This window comes from Pongo abelii, chromosome 10, assembly GCF_028885655.2.
Source record: "Pongo abelii isolate AG06213 chromosome 10, NHGRI_mPonAbe1-v2.0_pri, whole genome shotgun sequence".
In the NCBI taxonomy this organism is placed as follows: Eukaryota; Metazoa; Chordata; class Mammalia; order Primates; family Hominidae; genus Pongo; species Pongo abelii.
The window spans coordinates 28899605-28925896 of NC_071995.2; the positions used below are offsets into that span (position 1 = coordinate 28899605).

Consider the following 26292-nt stretch of genomic DNA (forward strand, 5'->3'; position numbering starts at 1 on the left):
ACCTACTGCCACTCACTCAAGCCCTGCAAGTTCAAGCCAAATCATCCTGCCACTGCAGGAATCTGATGGGTCACGCCGCTGCCTACTGAAAATGGGGATTTGGGTTAATGATAAAATAGGTTAAAACACATAAAATAGATAAACTAGAGTAAAATACAGTAAGAATGGGTGAGAGAAGAGAAAAAGAATACTTCAGTTTAGGAAGCATAATACTACTTAAAATTTCCTGAGAAAGAATTTCTTCCCTTGGAAGTGCATCTTCCCAGGAGGTAGTGTCCTCACAGGGGGTGTCCTCACAAGGGAAATAGCCCACGGAGAGGCTCAGGTTCGAATTGGATTTGGAGCTGTAGTTCTTTATGTCACTGTTAGAGGATGAATATGCCATGGAGTTCAAAGGCACAAATCTCTCTCAACTTGAGAAGCTTCAAAAAAGAACAGCACATATGCTTTCAATGTGAGTCAAGATGGTGTGCTGGAAGAGGAAGACATGGGTAACAAGAACATTTATTTTGTTTATTGAGGAAAAAATAAACTAATGGGGATTATCAGTGGAATCTTATCTTATGGATTATTTTCAACTTTCCAAAAAGTTTAAAAATCTGTCTGTATAGGATGTCCTAATTCAAGGGTTTCTTGAGGTTGAATTCTCTTGCCTCTGTGAAAGAATCTTTTCCTTGGTGCTGGCTGATGGGGACTCTTGGTGGCTTTCACAGGATGGTACCTCCTCAGCAGAGGGGGGAGGATATGCTGCCTCAGCCAGCTGAAGGCCCACCCAAAGTTCAGGCAGCACAGGGCCTGTGTGTGGGAAGGAGTGTCATCCTTCTCCGGCTGCTCTGACATGATTGAGATCTCTGGAGCGCTTGTCCTTTGACTGGCAGTTGCCTGGCTTATCATCTGCCAAGAAAATAAAGAATGTGTTAGGTAGGCGAAACCATGACAGCAGCCAAGTCAACATTTACTCATTTATGGAACTCACATCCTTTTAGCAAAAATAGCCCAAGTAGGCCGGGTGCGGTGGCTCACGCCTGTAGTACCAGCACTTTGGGAGGCCGAAGCATGTGGATCACTTGAGGTCAGGAGGTCGAGACAAGCCTGGCCAACATGGTGAAACCCTTGTCTCTACTAAAAATACAAAAGTTAGGGTGGCGGACGCCTATAATCCCAGCTACTGAGGAGGTTGAGGCAGGAGAATCACTTGAACACAGGAAGTAGAGGTTGTAGTGAGCTGAGATCACACCACTGCACTCCAGCCTGGGTAATGGAGAAAGAATCTGTCTAAAAAAAAAACAAAAAACAAAACAAAAACCCAAGTGTCAATGTGAAGCTTCAATGTAGATACAGTTTTTAGTCCTTCTCCTTGCTTGCTACCCTCTTGTTTCCCTCAGCATTCCTTAGTCTTTTCCCTAAAACTCCACCCTGATGCCTTTGTTTGTTGTCTGTCTCCCACTGGTATCACTTCGGGCCCCCTGGGACCTGCTTCCTAGTGGTCATAGGATTCTGTGGTTCAACCCAGGCCTATCCCTTCCTGTCCTGTGAGGCATCTCTATGCTCACCTCAGCCAGCTCATGTTCCTTAAGCCTTAGAGGAGTCTGTGGAGACTGCATAACCTCTTTATTTTCTGGTGGTTTGCACTTGGGCAGGTCTTGACAAGCATCATGTTCTTGATGACTGACCTGAACCATTTCCAGAGGGGAGCCGTCGGACAGCTGGAAATCTTTCTGAGCAGTTTCAGGAAACACAGCATCATCATCTTCATTATCTTTCAGATTTTCTAGAAATGTCTGAAACTCTTGCACAAGATTATTCAGCTTGCTGACAGACAGTTTCATTCTCTCTTTTGGGAACTTGTCTATCCACAGGTTGTCTCCATTTAGAAGCCTATTAGCTATTGAGTCTGTGTTATCGGAGCCAATGTCCACGTCCCAGGCCAGGAAGTTGCTCAGTTTGCAAAACTGTCTGGTTCATCCTGAATTTGGTCTTGTCTCTTCATGTGTTTCCTTATCCTTTCAGTACCCCATGCCCCTTGGATGGGAGGGAGAAAGTGGATGAAAGGACCCTTGGAAGGTGCGTCTTCCCAGGAGGGTGTGTCCTCACAGCGGGTGTCCTCACAAGGGAAATAGCCCACAGAGAGGCTCAGGTTGGAATTGGATTTGGAGCTGTAGTCTTCTATGTCGCTGTTAGAGGATGAATATGCCATGGAGTTCAAAGGCACGAATCTCTCTCAACTTGAGAATTTTCAAAAAAGAAAAGAAGAAAAAAAATAGGTGGGACTGGGGAGAAGAGAATCATGCTACTGAAGCAAAAACATTATCCATCCCCTCTTCTTTCTTTTTTTTTTTTTTTTTTTTTTTGAGATGGAGTCTCACTTTGTCATCTTGGCTGGAGTGCAGTGGTGTGATCTCGGCTCACTGCAACCTCCACCTCCTGGGTTCAAGTGATTCTCCTGCCTCAGCCTCCCAAATAGCTGGGATTGCAGGCACCCGCCACCATGCCTAGCTAATTTTTGTGTTTTTAGTGGAGATGGGGTTTCACCATGTTGCCCAGGCTGGTTTTGAACTCCTCACATCTGGTGATCCACCCACCTTGGCCTCCCAAAGTGCTGGGATTACAGGCATGAGCCACCACGCCCAGCCCCATTCCCTTTTCTATTCAGAACTACCCCATTTAGATTGAAGTCTTATCCTATTTTTTACAATCTCCCAGTGAAGGGCAGAAGAGGCAGCCCTCTGCCTTTCAAAACTTACTTCATTGTGTTATAATCCTCTCTACTAAGCATCTCCACCTCTCATCATTTGTCCTATTACAGTTGTAAGATCTTGCATCATAAAAAAAGATCATTATATAAAATTGGAAAAATGTAGAAAAGTATGAAGACGAAAACAAACATGCCATGGTCCCACCTTCTAAAGGTAATAACTATCAAAATATTTTGATGGACTTCCTTATCTTTTCTATTTTATAAACACACACATATATTTCTGTATATTTATACAATACATTCACATATACATATATGTGAATGTGGCTATCACATCAGTTGAAACTGAGATTATTTTATGGCATAGCCTACAACAAACATACATATGGTTACTCTGCAATTTTTAATTACTTCTTATTAATGACCATTAGGTGGTAGTTATTGTTTTACTAAATAAATCTGTAGTAAACCCTCTTTTCCCTAAATCTTTGAGTATGACTCTTATTTTTCTATACGTAGGATCAATGGACCAAGCATCACAAATATATTACAGTCTTGTGGTAGTTGATACCAAATTACTTTCCAAGAAAGGTTTCGCTGTTTAGATGCCCATCCTCCCAACGTCTGATGACACTTTTTAGTCCAGCTTTTTCTGTAAAGCCCCGGAAAGCAAGTAGGGCTGGAAGAATGCGTGCACACGCGCACGTGCACAAACACACACACGCACGTACACACATGCGTGTGCTCACACACACGCACGTACACACATGCGTGTGCTCACACACATGCACACAAGACTGTCACACCCTGCTCCGGTGGCTGCCCACATGGAAGAAGTGCTGCTAACTCCTGAGACAAAAAGGGGAGACATGAGAAATCCTTCACATCCCGAGTCTCAGTGGCTAAAAGTCCAGCTGTCAGAAGTCTGTGTTCTGAGACTGTTGGTTACCATGGCAACACAAAGACCTGAATTAGAGCCAGGAATGTGGAGAGAGAAAAGGAAAAACAGGGATAGAAAGCCACAGAATTATCCCTTTGCTTCCAAAATATTCTATGCCCTAGGCCGGGCGCAGCGGCTCACGCCTATAATCCCAGCACTTTGGGGGGCTGATGTGGGCGGATCACCTGACGTCCGGAGTTCGAGACCAGCCTGACCAACATGGAGAAACCCCGTCTCTACTAAAAATACAAAATTAGCCGGGTGTGGTGGCCCATGCCTGTAATCCCAGCTACTCAGGAGGCTGAGGCAGGAGAATCACTTGAACCCAGGAGGCGGAGGTTGCGGTGAGCGGAGATCGCGCCATTGCACTCCAGCCTGGGCAACAAGAGCGACAATCTGACTCAAAAAAGAAAAAAAAAAATGTATATGTATTTTATGCCCATACCATCCCGGGTTGAAGAGGATCCCTCTTGAGGGTAGAAGGATGAATGCATGGAGGTTACTTCTCTCTTGCAGGTAACTAAGATGGTTCCCGTCCTTAGGAGATTTAGAGCTCTAAATAAGGGGCATGGGTATAAACACACACACACACACACACACACACACAGACACACAGAGACCCACACACAGACACAGTGAGAGAGAGAGACATGCTTACAAATGGAAAGCAAAAAGCCAAGAAACACTTATCTGACCTAAAAGAACCTCAACACATTGGAATCTATCAATTTCTAAAGATCTTTTCCAAATATTTGTCTCCATTTCCACTTAACAAGATTACAGTTAAAGTTTGCCATGACTCAGTCTCACTTTTTTCACTGTAGAACTGGCTTAAATTCGTTTGTTCTGTTAAATAAGATGTTTAAGGAATTCTGATGACATGATAGAAGAAATAGGCAGAGTTAGAGTTAGAAAGAAGCAGCTTCTACTACCCAACAGAGGCAGCCTGGCAGGTGCCCACAGACTGCCCACAACTTCCCTGAGTGATTGTGGACCTGGATTAATCCTGGAGGCTGTTTAAGTCAGAAGCAACATGTTCCCTAGCATTTATTTTATTTTGTTTTACTATTATGTTTTATTTTTAGAGATGGGGTCTCACTCTGTTGCCCAGGCTGGAGTACAATGATGCCATCATAGCTCGCTGCAGCCTCAAACTCCTGGCCTCAAGCAAACTTCCTCAGCCTCCCAGGTAGTTAAGACTACAGGTGTATACCACCATGCCTGGCTAGTTTTCCCTAGCACTTATTTAACACTTATTATATGCCAGATCTTGTACTAAGCACTTTACATGTGTCATTTTTTAATCCTCATAGCAACTCAGTCAGTTAAGTATCATCATATGCCCCATTCAATAGAAGGAGGAACCAAAGCATGAATGGTTGGTTGTGTAACTCTCTCATATTCCCTGATCGTAAACCCAGAACCTAGATTCAAACATAGGTAGTCTGGCTTCAGAGCCCATATCCTAACCTCTACACACTCTTGTCTCAGGAGGCTGACCACCCACCTCCTCCCGGGAAGATTCCTGGGGGAGTTGATCCAGGCCAAAATAAACCCATGTTCTGGTTCCTTGGAAGAAAATCCATTGAGGGGAACAGCATGTTCTAAAAGTACTTGCAAGAGGTACATATACAGGACTGGCCTAACAATGGTGTCCATATTTGGGGCAGGCCAAAATGAGATTTATTTATTTGTTATTTATTTATTTATTTATTTATTTTTGAGATGGAGTCTCGCTCTGTCGCCCAGGCTGGAGTGCAGTGGCACGATCTTGGCTCACTGCAACCTCCGCCTCCCGGGTTCAAGCAATTCTCCTGCCTCAGCCTCCTGAGTAGCTGGGATTACAGGCGCCCAGCTAATTTTTGTATTTTTAGTAAAGACGGGGTTTCACCATGTTGGTCAGGCTGGTCCCGAACCCCTGACCTCGTGATCCACCCACCTCGGCTCCCCAAAGTGCTGGGATTACAGGCGTGAGCCACCGCGACCAGCCGCCAAAATGAGATTTAAAATAAGCATTCAGCTTTCCCTTTGGCATAATGGGATCTGGAGCCCTCTCTCTAGCTTTTCATAAAAAGTTGGTGACTGCCTTCCAGAACTCTGGGGGCCTAAAAAACAATTCATAAGTAGCTTCTTCTCCATGCTGCTGGAGTAGAGGCGGGGGAGAAGCTATGTTTTGTCATTACTCATGGAAATGGAGCACTTTGAACTGAATATAAACATTTAAGAAAAAAATGATTTCCCAGCGTAAACCACCAAAGTTTAGAGTGATCCTGAGGATAGAAGAGCTTCAAAGGGAGGCAGCCTCAGAGAAAACTTGAAATTTTATTTATTTATTTATGTATTTATTTATTTATTTATTTTTGAGATGGAGTTTTGCTCTTGCTGCCCTGGCTGGAGTGCAGTGGCACGATCTCCGGCTCACTGCAACCTCTGTCTCCCGGGTTCAAGGGATTCCCATGCCTCAGCCTCCCAGGTCGCTGGGATTACAGGCATGTGCCACCACACCCGCTAATTTTTGTATTTTTAGTAGAGACGGGGTTTCACCATGTCAGCCAGGCTAGTGTCAAACTCCTGACCTCAGGCAATCCACCCACCTCAGCCTCCCAAAGTGCTAGGATTACAGGCATGAGCCACTATGCCCAGCTAGAAATTTTACTTATTTATACCATTTCTCTACGATATATTTGTAGAGATACTGTATTAGTCCATTCTCATGCTGCTAATAAAGACATACCCAAGACTGTGTAATTAATAAAGAAAAAAAGGTTTAATGGACTCACAGTTCCATGTGGCTGGGGAGGCCTCACAATCATGGCAGAAGGCAAAGGAGCAGCAAAGTCACATCTTACATGGTGGCAGGCAAGAGAGAGAGCATGTGCAGGAGAACTCCTCTTTATAAAACCATCAGATCTCATGAGACTTATTCACTATCATGAGAACAGCATGGGAAAGACCCACCCCCATGATTCAATTACCTCCCACTGGGTCCCTCCCACAACACCAGAGAATTATGGGAGCTATAATTTGAGATTTGGGTGGGGACATAGCCAAACCATATCTGATATATTCTCTATAATCTCTATGTGTGTGTGTGTGTGTGTGTGTGTGTGTGTACACAACTTTGAAAATATACAACTCAGGTAGTGAAAGTACCTGAAACACAATTTCTTGCTCTAGAAAAATATATGATCATTTAGGTTTTTCTTTCTGAAGCATCATAGAAATAGCAATGACACGCATCATCCTTAGGATGCCATGCTGAGGAATGTAGTCACTTCTAAATGGTAACTCCACTTTCACCTCCAAAAGAAGATCAGGGGATTTGGGGGTCCTCATTAACAATACAGCTCATGTTAATTTTTTTCTTAGGGCCTTAATTAGACTTGCAGGTCTAGCTTCCCTTGGATTACAATTTTACATCGTCTAAGTAGTATAAGCTGCCTTTTCTCTTGAAGCAAGATCAACTGTAATAAAGCTTCTTGAAGTTTTAGAAATGATAGTATGTTGTGGATTTATAATGTTTTAGGCCTGAAGCCAATAATAACTAAGAATTGGAACACTTCCTAAGATCCATTTGATTTGATGGGATGTGGAACCTAAATATACAGAGTAGGAAGTTTCTAATTTGGAAGTTAAGCTGTTATGATGCTTAATTTTATGTTTCATCTTGGCTAGGCCATGTGATGCTCAGATATTTGTTCAACATTATTCTGGAGGTGTCCATGAGGGTATTTCTGTATGGACTAGTATTTGAATCAGTAGACCCAGGAAAGCAGATTGCCCTCCCCAGTGTGGGTGGACGTCATCCTATCCATTGAGGCCTGAGTAAAACAAAACACTGAGTAAAGGAGATTTTGTACAGTCTTTCCCTGCCCCTGGAATCAGACTGACACTTACACTATCAGCCCTCCTGCTTCTGAAGCCTTCAGACTCAGACTGGAGCTATACCATTGGGTTTTCTGGGTCTCCAGCTTGCAGTTAGCAGATCTTGGGACTTCTCAGCCTACATAACTGCATGAGCCAATTCCTTAAAATCTCTCTCCTTTCTCTTTCTCTCCTTCCCTCCTGCCTCCCTTCCTTCCTTTTTCTTTTATCTTTCTCCTTCCTTCCTTTCATCCATTCATTTCCTATTGGTTCTGTATCTCTACAGAACCTAGACTAATACAGCTATTTATTTTTCATTAATTGAAATTATGAAATATTTTAAGCATACAAAAAAGAGACATCCTGAACCTGTGACGGGATGCACTGAGGGCACAGCATCGTTTCTGTGGTATTCTTGCCAACAATGTATAATCTCAACCTAATCTTGAGAAAATGTCTGACAAACTCCAATCATGGGACATTTGACAAAGTAACTGACAAGCGTCAGGTCCAGAAAGGCAAGGAAAGACAGAGGTACTGTCACAGACTGCAAGAGACTAAGGAGAACTAACCACTAAATGCAATGTGTGATTCTAGATAGGATTGTAGAATAAAAAAAGGACACTAGTGGAAAAACGGGAAATTCCAATACCATCTTTGTTTTAGTTAATCATGCTGTATCCAAGTTAATATCCTGGTCTGATCATTGTACTATGGCTGTGTAAGAGGTTAACGTTAGTGGTGTAAGCTAAGAGTTATATGCATACCCTGTACTATCTTTGCAACTTCTCTGTAAGTCTAAAATTAGCTCAAAATAAAGAGTTAAAAGAAGGGCCAGGCACAGTGCCTCATGCCTATAATCCTAGCATTTTGGGAGGTCAAGGCAGGTGATCACCTGAGGTCAGGAGTTTGAGACCAGCCTGGCCAACATGGCGAAATCCCATCTCTACTAAAAATACAAGAAATTAGCCGGGTGTGGTGGCGCATGCCTGTAGTCCCAGCTACTTGGGAGGCTGAGGCAGGGGAATTGCTTGAACCCATGAGGCAGAAGTTACAGTGAGCTGAGATCGGGCCACTGCACTCCAGCCTGGGCGACAAGAGCGAAACTCTGTCTCAAAAAAAAAAATGTTGAAGAATACGTTAACATATAGAAAATGATATGACAAACTCCTGTGTACTTAAATCTCAGTTTTGTCAAGTCTTAGCATTTTGCTATATTTATTTCATTGTATCTTTAAAAGAAAACATAGATAAAACTTAAGCCCCCTTTTGTTTCTTTCCTGAACACCTTCTTTCCCTGCTTCCCTCATGAGCATTATTCTGAATTTGATGTTAATCGTGTGCATGTTTAAATGCTCTTTTACATATTAGTATATTGTTTTACCTTTGAGGACAAAAACTTATGGAAATTTGAATTAATACTTAGTATTATAGAGTAGTATATACTTAGTACTTGATACTACTGAACTGTTAAAAATGATTAAAATTGTATTTTTCTTTTTCTTTTATTAAAGTTATTTTTAATTGACATATTTGTTTATGAGGTACAGTGTCATATTTGGATACATATATATTGTGGAATGATCATAGCAAGCTAATTAGCATAGCCATCGCTTGAAATATTTATCACTTTTTTGTGGGGAGAACTTCTAAAATCATTTCTTTTAGCTATTTTTAAGTATACAGTATATTATTATTAACTGTCATCACCTTGCTATGCAATAGAGCACCAGACTTATTCCTCTTGTCTAACTGAAACTTTGTACTTGTTGACAAACATCTTCCCTTTCCTGCTTTACTCCCCAAAATGGTAAATTTGATATGTATTTTACCATTAAAAACAATTAAGGGGAAAAAAAGAACCAACGTAAATGGGCTTCAAGTGATTCTCTTCAGAAACAAGGAAGTTGCCTTATTTCATTTGCTTATTTTGCTGTATAAGAATTATTGTGACAAGGACTTCCTTCTTCCAAACCAAATTCTTAGGTGAAATATTTGTAATGTTTATTTTCGGGGGCAGGGAGAGGAAGGGCATGATTTCTTATGCTCTGTTTGCGTGTTCATTCCCAAACAGATACAACCTTATCAAGGCTCATGCACTTAATTAAAGTGGGGGGCAGGTGGTGAAAATAGAGTGTTTTGGTGTACACAAGGTTAAACCGCATCATACCGCTGCCAAAGGCTACACACTCTGCTTGATGCTTTCCCATGGTTGATAATTTAATTTTATGACAGTCTCTGAGTTATGCATTTTCATTCTAATATTAAGTTGTGCAATTCAGAGGACATAGATTCGCCTCCAGAGTCCAGGACTCCCTGCAGCCATGCTGCCGCTTTTGAGAACTGACCTCATCTGAGTTGTTTATGCATCATGAGTTGACATAGTCCACAGTGCTAATAGAGGGGAACTACAGGTTCCCTCTCCCACAACTTTACCATCTAGCATGGCCATGAACACAACTTACAGACTGAATTCTGCCACACATACAACATTTAATGGCCAGCAGGCACAAAAACGTCACACAACCTTGTTCCGTAAGCTCCAAAACTGTGCTGTCTGACAGGGTGGCCACTAGCCACATGTGGCTACCAAAATTTAAATGGAATTAAACAAAAATTGGTTCTTCAGTCACATTAGCCACATTTCAAGTGGTTGGTGACCACCTGAACTAGTGGCTACCTTATTAGTCAGGTGAGCAAAACGTTTGTGTCATCTCAGAAAGTCCTGTTGGACAGAGCTGCTCTAGACAGTCCTTGTGCTCTGTTCTTTGGTGGATCTGGAGAACATTGAACAGAAAGTTTCATTAGGAGCAGATGGGACAATACTCCAGCATCAGGACTGGGCTAACTTTCTTGACAGCATCAGGTGACCAAATTTCCTCCAAAGCATCTAGAAACAGGACTGGGGAGAGTCTTCAGTTGAGGACCCCATTTCCCTCTCCCCACCCAGCTTTATTGAGGCATAATTGACAGATAAAAATTGTATTTATTTAAGGTGTACAGTGTGATGATTTCATGTACGCATACATTGTGAAATGATTACCACAATCAAGTTTATTAACACATATTAACACATCTATCACCTCACTGTGTGTGAAATCTATATTGTAGCAGATTTCAAGTATATAATTAACTATGGTCACCATGCTGTACATCAGATCACCAGAACTTCATGGTCTGAGGGCACCCTTTGAAAGACTTAGACAACTGAGGTAGATAGACTCTTATTTTCAGGTTTTGCAAGAGTGAGAAAGTCTACAATACTTAGAGCCCATTATGAACACTGAAAAATCATTTGCCGCATCCATTATTCTAAGTAACAACCCTCTGGTATTCATCAGAGATAAACATGGTTGACTTGGTTTTCTGTTTACATGAGCTTTTGATTAGTCATTCAAATGCTAACTACCCCAGGGTATAGGTTAAAAATAATTGTTACCCTTGTATCACAAAAATACCCATGTTGAAATATTTTGAAAAATTGCAGACAATGTGACTGCCTGTGTATAGATGGCCTCGTTTAGTTTTTGTAACAACCCTTTCCAGTAGATATTGCAGGTATTAATCTCATTTTTGTCTCTATTGAATTCTCCAATATCCTGAGGCCAGGCTATTTCATGATGGAACCAGTTGCTAAAGAAATTCAAATTGTTCGTATAGCTGCCAAACATACAGCCTTTCTTGTTGTATATTATAATGTCGAGGCTCCTACATACTTTGGGCCAAGCCTGATAGTGCTTCATGCAACACCAAATACAGGCAACCTATAGTCCTCTCTTAGCTCTCTGTTGGAATATTTTCTGTATTTTTCAAATTGTTATTAATTTAGCAACTGTGTGCATACCAGTTAAGTGCCTATCAGGTTCCAGGCCCTGCATCCTGCCACTTCTAGCAGCAGCAGGTTCATTTTTAACCTGGCTTTGCTGCATCTATAAAATAGAGATGATAATGTTGTCTTTGCAGAGTTTTTGAAATGATTATATATGTGGGATGTTCTGTAAATGGTTTATTTTTATTGCATAATTGAGGAGACAAACTCCTTCCTCTCACTTTCCTTGGCAATTCCCTTCTGGGAAAAATGTTTGTATTTTATTCTAAAATGTCAGACATAGACTACTTTCCAACCCTGATTCCATATCAAAATCATGTGTGCATGCAATAATTATACTTGTATTTATGTGATTATCTGACTGTCTCCCCCACTGGGCTGGAGCCTCCACCAGGGCAAGGTGGATCCAAGTCATTCTAGGAAGTGTCAGCATCTGCCAACATGGTGCCTGACCAACAAACCCCTCCTGGATTCTGGCCATCATGGTTAGGGAACCACCAGAGTTAGCATCCTTTTGCAATGTTTCAATTGCATGAGAGCCACACTGGAGACCAATTCTAGTGCATCTCTAGTTGGGGTGGAAATGCCCAGAAGGGATCCTTATGGGATAAGCAGAGGTTTGGTGAAATGAGTGTCATCTAATCTGGATGTTCAGAGCCAACAGTCGTTCTCCTTTTGGCACCATTCTAAATTGGGTAGACAACCCCCTTGGGTTGCACAAAATATGCACAGAATTTTGCACAAAATATGTTTGTGGGGAAGAAGGAGAGACATAGACTCCCTGGGTGCTCTTACTTACATCAGAGGAAACAAGAAAGTACAGATCAAAGAGCAGAGTTGGCATTTTACTACTTATCCTTAAAGGACTAGAAGTCAAATGATCAAAATGTGGAGACCTTTGTTCTAGTTCTCTAGGGGACTATAAAGAAAAGTGGGGATGGGGGTGGAAGTAAGAGGTGGAAATGCTCAAGGTTGATTCTCTAAGTGGGACCCCAAGGGTTCAGAGGCAGACTGACGGGTGTCCAGCTCCAGACTAACCCAGTTGGAGAAAATGGAGATAGGAGGTAGCCTACAGTGTTTTTATTATATTATGGAAAATCAGAAAGATGATATATAGTATCTGAGTGAGTGAAGAATGAATGTAAATAGCAGCAGTAAATGTGAATGCCTGTTATAATTAATAATTAACTTTAATTTAATTAGAGAATTGAGGATGAGCAGAACCACAACAGGTGAGCCTGGATTGTGGGGTGGGGTGAGATGAGGGTTGGATGTCTCTTGGCATCTCTCTGGCTATTCTCATCAGTCATCACAGAGTTCCCATTAGTAGACCTGCCTGTGGGCCAAAACCTCCTGCCCTGCTCCTCCTGCCTGTAAATGATTTTGCTGATTTAGTGCTTTATATTTCTGTCCATCCTATTCTTAGCATAAATAAAGCTTTCTCTGCACTTCCCTGAAGCTAAATAAAATTAAGCTATGGGAGGCTCCCTGCCTCTCGCATGGATCTCCCAGAGCATCTGTGAATAGATGCTGTTGTGTGTGCACACAGTGGTCTCCATTCAATTAGGAACCACTTGTGTACATCTCCTCTAGGAAGAGAGCTCTTTACCTGTATTAGTCCGTTTTCACACTGCTGATAAAGACACACCCGAAACTGGGAAATTTACAAAAGGAAGAGGCTTAATGGGACTTACAGTTCCATGTGGCTGGGGAGACCTCACAATCCTGACAGAAGGCAAGGAGGAGCAAGTCACATCTTACATGGATGGCAGGAAGCAAAGAGAGAGCTTGTGTAGGGAAACTCCCATTTTTAAAACCATCAGATCTCATAAGACCCATTCACTATCACAAGAACAGCATGGGAAAGACCCGCCTCCATGATTCAATCATTTCCCACCAAGTCCCTCCCACAACACATGGGAATTGTGGGAGCTACAAGATGAGATTTGGGTGGGGACACAGAGTCAAACCATGTCATTATCCAGAATGCATTTATGGTGGCCTACCAGCTTGGGAAGTGGTTAACGAAAATGACATTGGTTAATGAAAACTATGGTCAAGGCTTTGAAAAATCTTGTAATGTGAAAACAACTTTAAAAAATTATAAAAACAATACAGTATGGGAAAATTAGAAGCTATAAGTCAAAAGGGGGCAATATTTTTTAAAACCTACCAAGAGCAAAACTTTAGAGGTAGAAATTAGATCAGTGGTTGCCAGGAGCCCCTGGGGGTAGGGAAATGGTATAGGCTGCAGAAGGGTAAGGGGAGCACTGTGAGACGCAGAAATAATCCACATCAGCACTGTCCAGTAAAAATGTAATTTGAGCCACAAGTGGGAACCATTAACTTTTAATTTTCTATAGGTAAATTTTTAAAAAGAAAGAGACATAAGAATAGGTAAAATTAATTTTTTGATGTTTTATTTAACTTAATATATAAAATATTATAATTTCACTCTAAAATAAATATCAAATTATTACTTATTTTTGCACTTTACACTTATGACACATTTGATTTTGTGCTGGCCACATTTCAAGGAGCCATGTGTGGCAGGTCTGTGGGCTACACAATTCAACACAGTTTTGGTGGTAGTTTCATGGCTTTATACATTTGTCAAAGCCTATCAACTATATGTCTTAAAGAGTGACTTTTATTATGTGTACATTATATCAATTTTTAAAAAATTCCTGATAGCTGTTATGAGCCAATGTATGTTCCATCGTTACATTAAAATTATTGTCTTGAAATGAATTTCAGAAATGCAATTTGACAATTCCATTGTCAAATTCCAAAATAAAGTTAAGATCATACGTTAGAATCACCTAAGGCTAGTAATTTTCATAGACTTCATGGGGGTGTGGGTGTATGTGTGTTTCCATTACACAGCTTAGTTTAGAAAGGTCTAGTGAAAATTTAATTAGACATTGCAATTTAATAAGAAAGGATTAATAATTCATTAATAAGAAAAGGATTTGCCTATGTTTGGCAAGATAAAGATGAACCCAAATTATTTTGAGAAAGACAGTGCTATTTCAAGAAAGCTTGTCATTTTCTCTTTTGTTTTATGGCTACTTCTCTTGCAGCAGTATTAAAAATCACTGTCTCTTGACTTCCTTCTGTTTCTATTGTATAATGTGTTTTGCAGTAACTGTTTTGACAGTGGATCTGTCTGCAGGCATTTTTGGGGTATGGGGGAGGATGCGACTCATGTACCCACTTGGTAAGAGGAGGTTGTCGGGGAGTAAGTTTAACTTTCATCATTAAAGCTAGGGAATTTTTTTAGCTGTACGACTGTGTGTTAGTAGTTACAAATAATATTGTTTGCTATTTGATAGCTATTTTGATGTTTTCTTTTTTTCCACCAGAAAGTCCATGTTTAAGTTTTGCTGACACTTACATAAACTTTGACAATTTACAAATGGATACATCTAGGAGAAATAGGCCAAAGGATATCTTCGAAATGGTTTTGAAGCCCAGATGTCTGGGCCGAAAATAAAAAGGTAAAAATTTGTTAGGGTTGAAAAATCAATTCCATAAGTTTGGGCTGGGGAAGACCCAACTGATAAGAAAATTATCCCACAATATTCATAGACTAAATCTTAGAGCACAAAATGTGATATAGTTGTTTGAGAACTTCACAACCCACAGCGTACATTTAACAAGTGGGCCACAGATTAGGCACAAGGTAAACCCTTCTCAGGTTGTTTCACCTTAGCTTAGAGTTTAGCTCAGTGCTCTGTTAGTTCAAGAAGCAGTTACTCCATCTGTACTTGCTATCAAGATGAGTTTTATATATAGCAATGAAAATCAGATTTCAATGTGCATTGAAAATGCAAATCCCTGTGCCCCATTTTTAGGAATTTCTGGTTTAATAAGCAAAGAATAGGGCCTAGAATCTGCACTCTCAGCATGCATCCCACATGATTCTTATGCCAGCAGACTCCACCCTGAAAAACTCTAATCTTCAACAACCAGTTAAACTTTTACTAGGTTTTCTGTACAGATTAGGCACTGTGATAAATTCAAACAAAAGGCAATTTCTTTTACATGCTAATGTAACTTACAAGGTGGTATGCTGGGAGTGGTACAGCCAGTACAAATGGGAAGGAGCTCAGAGCCAGGGGCCAACGCCACCGACAGTTGATTCAGGTTAATGGAGACAAAAGTGCATGTCCACCTCATAGGAAATAGCATGAGCTCCAAAAGGAAGAATGGCATTACTGGGGGAAGCAGCTGCACTTAGATATGGACTGCAATGTTGTTGAAGCACTTAGGAAATTTTAACAAGAAAATTGACTATGACAATTAAGAAGCAGATGTGAAAGAAATGCATTTGATCATTGTCAGAGGTTCTTAAACTTGAGTGTGCATTAGAATCACCTGGAGGACTTGTTAAAATACAGATTTCTGGGTCCCATACTCAGAGTTCCTGATTCAGTAGGTGTGGGGTGGAGCCTGAGAATTTGCATTTTTCTGACAAGTTCTCAAGTTATGCTGGTCTAGGGGCCACACTTTGAGACCCACTGCTCTTAATGAATTTGGTGTCTTGATTTACCAAAAATCCATAGATGATGATGACGGGTGCAAATTGTTGGGGCAAGAATGGGGAAGGTGATGATTATCAGGGTGTGACCTTGAACTCCCACTCATAGGCTATGTTCCTCCCCGCTTTTTTTTTTCCTTCTATGACTTTTTTACTCTCAGAGCAACTGGTCTAACCAAAAATACTCTGGGGATGGGGACAGGAATGTGGCTATGGAGAATAATTTGAGAACTATAAATCAGTTTTTTTCTTTCCTAATTGAGGTTTTATTGGTTGTGTTGAGGATCAGTACACAGACATTCCAATTTGTACACAATTATGTACTGAAACTCTAAAAAGCTATTTTAATTCTTTTTAAATTCATTGCAGTTCTTTTTAAAAGTTCTTCCAATGACTCTCCAGCTTAAAATTTGGAAGCAAATTTTCCTTAAGAGGATATCAAGTACTAGTATCTTCAAATGTTGATAAGCTGTTACATATGTCATACCAATTCACAATTTAATAACATATACACAGCATACTCAAATTTCAGTCTTTCACAGCATAATGCATTTAGGAAAACAGGACTACCACGAACAAAGATGCTACAGACTGCACACTGTTCTGGCGGCGAGGGCTATGACCAAAGAGTATTATTTTTTAGGAAACAATTCTACTAAAAGCCAACATGAAAATACAAATAATCACAAATATTCGAGACATTAAATGCAGGACTGTGACTCCATATTGCCATTTACTGTGCTTTCTGTTATACGATATGGAAACTAATCCCCCATCTATAGAATGTTAAGCTGACTCCCAAGACAGTCAAAGCCTGCCATAATTCAATATCCCACACTATTTTCTGATTGTACCAGAAAATAAAATAAACAACCAGCGAATGATTTCACCTCTTAAATAAAAGCATTTACCCTTAAAAAATGGGTGAGTTAGGATTCCCTCCTTCTTAAAAATATTTCTAGAACTACTAAAAAACTTGCATTTACAAAATAATAGATAAAAATATTCCTCTGGATTGTACAAGAAGGGAGACAGTGACACTGATAAAACATAGTATGTGATATCAGTCAGACTTAGTGTCTTTCTCTGTGGCTTCATCCGAGGCTAGACTCTCGTTGTTTTCAGTGTCTCCATTTTCTGCAGATAAATCTTTAGTTTCTTAATCAGCCACTTCAGCCTGTTTTTCTTTTGCTCCTTTTTCCGCTTTCGTGTGTTTTTTTGTTTTGTTTTGTTTTGTTTTGTTTTGTCTGAAGATTTATCCTTTCCTGCTGCCTTTTTGGGCTTCGTTTCGCTTTGTAGGAGCAGGTTTAGTGGACCACCTTGCAGATCTCTTCTTGGGGGTCTCCCTTCACCTACACTTCAGCTGAGCTGACCTTCCTCCTGGACATCTTGGCATCATGGAGGGTGTGGGCTGGGTGTCTGCAGGCTGTGGTGCACCGAGAGCCTTCCCAACACTGGGCTGCCTGGCCACAGCTGCTGCATCCGAGAACTACAAATCTTATATTCAGCATGTAGCCAAGTACTTCTAAAACTCTGATCAGAACTGCGTGTCTCAGATTTTATTTTAGAAAACCATAGGTATCCACTACTTTATAGAAGTCTCAAATCTAAAACTGTACTCATGACGTTAATCCCCAAACTTGCTCCTCCTCCAGTGTTCTTTAGAAACGGCATCCTCATCTGCTCATCTTTTCAGTACCACAGACTGGCCTCATCCTGGATGTCATTCCTTCTCTCACACACTTTCATTCCTGCATGCAGTCACTCAGAAAGTCCCGTCAGTCCCATCTCCTAACATATGTTACATCTGTCTACTTCTGTTGCCTTCACTACCTCCACCTTGTCCAGTCTACCAACTCCCAACTGGCTCTTCCCACATCTTCTCGGGCTCCTTCTGGTTATTATTGTATAAGAGGCAGAGAGATTTTTTTTAGAAACACAGATCACATCAAGGCAACCCTGTACTTAAGACCCTTCAATGGCATCCCACTGTTTTTAGGATAATCCTTCAATTCTCAAAATGGTCCCATGGGCCCTGCATGACGTGGCCTCACCCACATTTTCAGCCTGATTTGCAGCCATTTCCGCTTTTGTTCTCTACACTCCAGTCCCACTGACTGTTTCACTTCCTGAACTAAAGGTGTTTAAAGCCACTGCTCTTCACTGAGATAATCCTAGACGAATATCCCAGGGGTATCCATAGAGAAGAGGGTGAATGTGACACTTGCAGATGACATTTTTATTGAGATTAAAACTGACAAATGGCCCCAGTCTATTGCTTTTTGAAAACAAGGTCTTAGGGGAAAGAACCACTACTTGTCCTTAGTGAGCCTGTGCAATTTAGAAAATGGTGCCCCTCCAGGTAAATGCAGCCCCTGAGCTACGTGGATTGGATTTCGGTGTCTACGCACCCAGGGTGAGACACTCTGTAAAGGACATGACCTGCACAGCCAGAATGGTGACCTTCTCTGGAGATGTCAGTTGGTTTGCTTCCAAATTAAAACAGGTCTAAATAGGTTTGTCTTATTTAGAAGCTGAACGATTATGGACAACTTCTGGAACTCCCTGGTAGCCCAGTAGTGATTTTATAATAATAATTAATATGAAAAGCTTTTACCATGAGGCAATAAAAGTTGTTCTTTGCATGACTAGGATGACATTGTATGTTTACCTTTCCAAGCCAGTGTGGTTGTGTCTATGCTGCTAGCTCTGTAGCTGTTTTTCAGAGTTGAAGACCAAGTGTGATTTACAACCTAGAATGTCTCTAGCTGCTGGCATCTAAGTTCGGCACTGAGCACTTAAAGCGCCCAGACTATGGTGTTTTACTGTGTGGAGGAAGGCCTCATTGGAGAGGCACAACATTTTTTCATCTGACATGTTTGCTCTTGTGGAAATGGCTTGAAGTATTTGAGTCCTGGCAGCAGAAAACATGGGAGGAGACTTAAGTCTTGCTGAGCATGAATCATCCTATACAAATTAAAACTGATCACTTTTAAAAGCAGTTTCATTGCTGGTATAAAACTATTCATCAATCATTAGATTGCTTTGATGTGTGTATCATATATCTGTGTGTCTCTGCCAGGATCCTAGCATGAACCTCTCCCTGAACAAACACTGAATAAATATTGCTATGATTTTGCTTAGTACTTATACTTTTGTCTTTGACTTAGAGACAGTTTAGTTTCTCGTTTTTAACTCCATGTTGAATATGAGTTCAGTTATTTTTCTTTTTTTTTTTTGTATTTATGGAAGTGCCTAAATTTTACTAGGGGTGAGGTGGAGAATATAGGAAAGTATGAAAAACAACCACACATGCACAATTCTTTTGTAATTTCAAACTTTAATGGACACTCTCTGGAGGTCATTGCCATATCTCTCAGCAGGAACAGAATTTGAATCTGGGAGCAAGTAATCAGTCTGTAAATGTTTGTTATGATACTGAAATTGCCAAATATGCTGTATCTAATTGAATTTCATTACTGGGGCATGAAAGGCAGTTGGTTGAATGCTGTCACTGAAAAGAATATATTGTGGCCAGCAGATTGTTGCCTATATAGCGCTGTAGCTGGATTTTTCAGGCCAGCTGCACTTTGAAAAGTTCTGGATGCTGAAAGTATTGGAAAGGTTGGGTCCTTCTGAGGGCCAGGAGGGAAGGATCTGTTCCAGGCTTCTCCCCTTGGCTTGTACATGGCTGTCTTCTTTTGCATTCACATCATCTTGAATTTTGGACACATATTTCTGTGTCCAAATTTCCCCTTTTTATAAGGATTCCAGTCATACTGGATTAGGGCCCATCCGAATAATCTTGTTTAAATTGATTATCTCTATAAAGACCCTATATCCAAATAAGGTCACATGCTGAGGTCCTGGGGCTTAGGATTTCAACATATAAATTTTGAAAGGACATAATTAAACCCATCACATCATCCGTAGTTGAACCTCAACACAAATTAGCCTCAGAAATCAAGCTGTATTTATTTTGTGTTTTGTTTTAATTTGCTTTTTAGCTATACTTATTTTGGAATTGTCTATAAACTGAACCAATTTCCATAAAGTAGTTGAATTTTATTTCTTTTTTCCAGACCCACCAGAGGGTCATGGTATTGGTTCCGCAGTCAACACTGCGCTCACTTGCTCTCTCTCTCTCTTTCTCATTCTTTCGCACACTCTCTCTCTCATTTGTTTCATGAGTCATTAGGCCAAAAAGTGTTAGGTAAATGAAAGCAAATATGACAGCAGCACCTTGAACAAGGGGACCACTTCTTTCCCCCTCAAGTCCATGACATGTAACATGTCTAACATTCTAGTTCTGAGGATTTTTAATGTAATTCATTGATCTGTAGTGTGCTTTCAGTTGATACCTTGCTTTAGTTACACCATTCTTGCATATCCCTCATTTTCCACATTAGGCTTGTTTAGTTGTGCAGTTTTGACATTCATAGCTCTCCAGTGCTTTGGACTGAATGTTTATTCCAAGAACTTGCAGTTGGCTTTTCTAGCAGGTCATTCTGATGTTGTCCAGGGATGCCATCAGAGGTGCAGGTTCTTGAAGCACTTTTTCTACTATCTTCCTTTTCTACTCTGGTCCTTTCCCAGTTTCTGGGAGGTGAAGTTATCTGCCAAGCCTCTCTCTCTGCAGCCCACTGGCATCGGTCATACTTGTGTGCTCCATCTGTACTTTATTGGTGTTTTTTTTTTTTTTGAGACAGGGTCTCACTCTGTCACCCAGGCTGAAGTGCAATGGTACAATCACAGCTCACTGCAGCCTCAACCTCCCAGACTCAAGTGATCCTCCAACCTCAGCCTCCTGAGTAGCTGGGACTACAGATGTGTGTCACCATACTCAGCTAATTTTTGTTTGTTTTAATAGAGACAAGGTCTCACTATGTTGCCTGGCTGGTCTTGAACTCCTGGGCTTAAGCGATCCTCCTGCCTCTGCCTCCAAAAGTGCTGGGATTACAGGTGTAAGCCATGGCGCCCAGCTCCACCTGTACTTCAAAACTCACCTTACTCCCTGTTCCCGCAGCATGTCACGTGCTAATGTGACTGGTATGTACCCTCTTAGCTTCTGGGCCCTGAAATACAACCCATATTTTGTTCCCTCTATCCTAAGAGATCAGGTGGAATGGAAGATTGTCTCCCTTTTTATTAAATGAGTCAAATTTTGTCTCTCCTCAAGTATATTCCAAAATATCAGTAACCTGTTAATAAAACGGCTTATCCCTTTAGAAAACAGAATTTAGGGTGAGTTAGATAATACACATTATCAATCATCATCATCATCATCACCATCATCATCATCATCATCATCATCATCATCATCCATACCTCTCTAAGCCTGTAGCAGGGTGGAATAGCATGAGCTATTGATTGTATCTGAGCAGAGGAAGGCCTGGGACCCCATCTCTCCAGAAGAAATTAGGTGGTTTGAGAGGATCTCTTAGATCTGAATAATTTCAGTTCCAAAGACCAAAACCCCTTCATAAGCTGCTATTAGACTCTCCCTGATTGCCATGCCTGGCTTCTGTTGGAGAAAATCCTAGAGGAAAACAGAAACTCCCAAGGAGCTGGGTAGCCAAGACAGGAGCCCAGACCTTCCATCTTCCATCTGGTGCCCTGATGGTTCTGGCATTTGACTTCTCTGAAGGTAAGAAACCCTGGGTATTACACATAAATTCCAATATCTGAATTGACAAAAGTACTCTCTCCAGAGTAGATATGCTATCAGAGCTTAGATATAAGGATGTTTTAAAAATTTCATTCAGAGATCAGGCACAGTGGCTCGTGCCTATAATCCCAGCACTTTGGGAGACCGAGGCGGTGAATCACCTGAGGTCAGGAATTCGAGACCAGCCTGGCCAACATGGCGAAACCCCATCTCTACTAAAAATACAAAAATTAGCAGGGCATGGTGGCACGCGCCTGTAATCCCAGCTGCTTGGGAGGCTGAGGCAGGAGAATCGCTTGAACCTGGGAGGCAGAGGTTGCAGCGAGCCCAGATGTCGCCACTGCACTCCAGCCTGGGCAACAGAGTGAGACTCTGTCTCAAAAAAAAAAAAAAAAAAAAAAAAAAATTCACTCAGAGACCTGAAGTGTCAGGCCCAGCAGTAGTTCTTTGGCCCTTGATGTCAGTCCTGTGAGCTAGCTCTCCAGCACTAGGAATTATTCTTGTGTTTAGTTTTACCTCCTGTCTTCTTGGGGTTGATCACAATCAAATAGCTCCCATTTCCTTCGTTTGGGAAGACAATGACCTCGCCTTCCCCACTCACGTCCATAAAGCACTACTCGGACTCCACACCCTAGGTCCAGAATAGTCAGGGTGGCTACTCTAGGACTAATCTCTCTTCCTATCTCCTGGTAAAATGGTTTTAGCAGACATTTGTCCCTAGCAGCTGTTAGTTTCCCCTCTCATCACTATATTAAGACATCCTTGGCCAAGCATGGTGGCTCATGCCTGTAATCCCAGCACTTTGGGAGGCTGAGACGGGAGAATAGCTGGAGTCCACAAGTTCAAGACCAGCCTGGGCAACACAGGGAGACCTTATCTCTACCAAAAATAAAAAAATTAGCCAAGTGTAGTGGTACATACCTGTGATTCCAGCTACTTGGGAAGCGGAGGCAGGAAGATCACTTAAGCCCAGGAGGTTGAGGCTGCAGTGAGCCGTGATTGGGCCACCGCACTCCAGCCTGAGTGACAGAGCAAGACTCTGTATTTAAAAAAAAGAGAATAAAAGACCTCCCAGCCCACGACTTCTTTAATTTTTTGCTTACACATTGGGGCCTTCAGCAAATTAAGAAAAATTTGGTGAACTCCTGAATAGTGATGCTAGGCCTCAGCATGTACAAAGGAGTCCTGGAGTATGTTCATGGTTCTGCTTAGCTTTTAGAGCAGACCTCCTTTTATTGCCAGACTCCTAAGCTACTAATGGGCCAGTTGTCAGGGATGGGTATATGCAGAGAGAGCCGGTCTGCAGATTTTTCTACTCATTCTCTATCAGATGCTAATTTCAAACAGGCAGAAAAAGAAAGTACAGCCTGCAATGCAATACAGCTTTCCTTTGGGAGGAATTTTTTCAATAAAAAAATAAGCTATGACAGGTTTTACGTCAACAAAGAATTGTTATATAACTGGAATCATAAAGATTCTTGCATTTATATTGAAATAAATGTTAGGGTGATTTATTTTCCACAACTTCAAAATGACAATTGCTATTAATTAATTAATGAAACAGAAAAATTCCATGCTAACTAAAAGAAGCAACTGGTGGTATCTGCTAGTATTAATACCTTCTAGTTATAAGTTGGCTATCTGAGAAACACTTCTTGATTTGGTTCATTAACCCAGTGAATGAATCACGAATAGGAGATCCAGCCACAGAAAACTATAGTTCTTGCAGACAGGTCCTAGGAAGGTTTGACACCATGGGGGTTCTGAGCTTGGGCTGCTCAGCACATTTATTGCCACTCTTTAGACCCCGAAAGCCTCAGCAGAGTATATATCTCTTAAGATCCTATTATCCAGGTTTAACTCCGTTTCCAAAATCCAGGAAATTATACAAGTTATTTGGAAAATTCCTGTGTCACATGTTTTCAGTAGGATGTTAAGACGTTAAAAAATGGCATTGCAACTTTGTGTTTTGTTGTGTAATAGGAGAAGAGAGCAAACAAAGGGTAACATCAAAAAGACCATAATCATGCATGCAAAATGCATGTCCACACCCAACAGAGGGGTGGGTGGAATTCAAGACCAGTTTGTGTTGGATTCCAAGATAAAAAGAGACTAAGTGGATGTGCCTGTTTCCTCAAGGGAAGAATTTATGGTATTTACTAGCACAAAGCAATCACTTAAAAGTTGAGTCAAATATTCCTGTACTTGCTTATAGGCATAGTCTATAATAAGGTAATGATTCATCTAGTTCCAACTTCACAGTAATAATCTTGGGTTATGGATGTGGAAAAAGGATTACATGTATCTGGTTTAATCTCATTTTACAAACAAGGAAAATGAAGCCTGGAAAATTTGTTTGAGCAGTATGCTCTGTAACCTCTCATAACTCCCAGTGGTATCATTTTCCACAAAAGAGGCGGAGTAGAGGGAAGAAAATGGCGTCCACAGGGCAGGGTCAGGGACCAGCCACACTCCAATCCCTGCTGGTGACTGCCCTCAGCCATCCTGGTGGCCTCAGCTGAGACCCAAGCCCTCCCCCAAAAGTGGTGTCACAGGATAACTCAGATATCACTAGTCATCTGGCAGATAAAGGCCAAGTTTGCATGAAAGTGGCAATTTGGGGGGGACATTTAAATATGTCCATGCCTCATTTTCCTCTTCTATATGAAGGGAATACTAGTACATTTGTTCTAAATTACTTGGGTACTTACTAAGCACTTAATAAATATTAGTTGTTATTATTTTCTTTTTTCCGTTCTCACTTCTTTTCCCTCTCTGCCTTCCTCCCTCCTCTTTTCCCTCCTTTCCTTTTTATACCCCATCTGCGTTGTTTTCAAGCATAATACATAGGGTGTGAGAGATATTTTTCTTTAAAAATCTGGCTGTTGTTGTGCTTTCTTCCCAAAATTTCCAGAACTCAGTTTTATCACTATATTTTGAGAACCCCACTGGTGGACATTTACGTTGTTTGCAGGTTTTTTTTGGGGGGGGTTCTGTTTGAATCCCTCCTCTTCTACTTTGTAGCCCTGTGATCTCTTCAAGAGATGATGATCTTTGATAGCATTTTGGGGGTGATGTTCAGGTGGCAGCCAGATTGGAGGGGACCGTGGAGCAGACTGTGGGACTACTCATTCCGAAGGCATCATTGTGGAGAGTAAGTGCTAGATCGTAACACAGGAAGGGTGAGGGAACTGTCTGGGAGTGTTTTTTGTTTGTTTGGGGCTGGGATTTTTAGATCCAGAAGGTTTTCAACATATTTATTAGTTTAGCAGAACGAAACAGAGGAATGGAAGAGATTGAAGACGTAAAAGAGTGAAGGAATAATTGTCTGAAAGCTTGGCATGAGATCAAGAATAAAAGGGCGGAGACTTCCTGTGATGGAAGGCCAGGAGCCAAGAACAGACAAGCAAGTCTACACAGGAGCTTTAGATAGAGGGTTCCCCAGGATTGGCTTTGAGATTCTCAGTGTGGGGGGATCTGGAGTAATCTGCTGAGATTAAGTGTTGGAGGAATAGGAACGGGTTAGGGGAGAGTTTTATAGGAATTTTTAGAGACAGCCATTATGAGAAATGTGACAGGGAGGGAACTAATGATGGATAAAAGGATTCTTGAGTAACATTAAGTGCCCAGTCAAGATTAGACAGCAGGCATTTGAAGTGGAGCCAACTCAACTTCCTCTGGCTGTGCTTGGTACAGCTAAATCAAGAGGCAGCAAGACGTTTCATGAGGAAAAATAAATTTTTAACACTCTATTATTCTTTAACGGAGGGCAGGAATTGAAGCATCCTGATATGAAGAGAATTCAAAGTCATCCAATAGAGATGGCATAAATACCAAAAATTTGAAAAGTGTGTTGTTCCCCAGCCTTGTTTTTAGGCTCAAATAAACACCCCATTAAGTAGAATGTATACCCTGATCACTTAGAATGCTCAAGTTTCGAGGTGCCACTTAAAAATAAGGCAGATGCTGTACTTAGCTAGGGAAAAGGTATGTCTCTGGCAGGTGGGATCCCTTCACCAGGTCCACGAGATGGACTTGATTGGAAGCAAATACAGAATTGGAGATGGTCAATCAAATGGAAGCTCCTCAGTTCCTAGATCAGTTTCTGGTACATGGTAGGCAAATGAGAAATACTCTGTGAATAAAGTACAATTGTCCCTTGGTATCCATGGAGGATTGGTTCTAGGATCTCCTGAGGATCCCAAAAATCCATAGCGGCTCAAGTTGCGTACATAAAATGATGTAGTATTTGCCTATAACCTTCACACATCTTCCTGTATATGTTAAATCATCTCTAGATTACTTAGAATACCTACTACGATGCAAATGCTATATAAATAGTTGCTCTACTGTATTTTAAAATTTCTATTTTTTTCTTTGAATATTTTAAATCTGTGGTTGATTAAATTCATAGATATGAAATTCATGGATATGGAGGGCTGACTATATATATGTATATATATGAGTAAATGTATAAATTTATTCATGTCACTTTGGAGCACTAGTCCTATAAGACATAGTAAAATATGGAAAATCCTGACTATATTGGTCATTTAGTTGCCCTGCCCACGTCACTCAACATGTAGCTGTGGTAAAAGCAAGTTTTCAAGTTCCTGTCAAGACAGTTCAACACATTTACTCTCTTCTACTTCTCTGCCTCCCTCATTCCCTCTCTCCTGAAAGTTATGGGTTGTCAAAACTTTTATTGAAATGAAAACAAAATCTGAGTTGATACTCTAAGACATGAAAG

At 41.0% G+C, this 26292-nt stretch overlaps 1 protein-coding gene and 1 pseudogene across 18 annotated transcripts in view; one reads left to right on the forward strand and one right to left on the reverse strand.

The window, feature by feature from the left end:
* The window catches only part of LOC100444041 (liprin-beta-1), a 176320-nt gene that overhangs the window by 71261 nt on the left and 78767 nt on the right, over nucleotides 1-26292 (forward strand). The gene's annotated exons all lie outside the window — the stretch shown is intronic.
* On the reverse strand, nucleotides 490-2307 carry LOC100440864 (uncharacterized protein C12orf71-like; annotated as a pseudogene).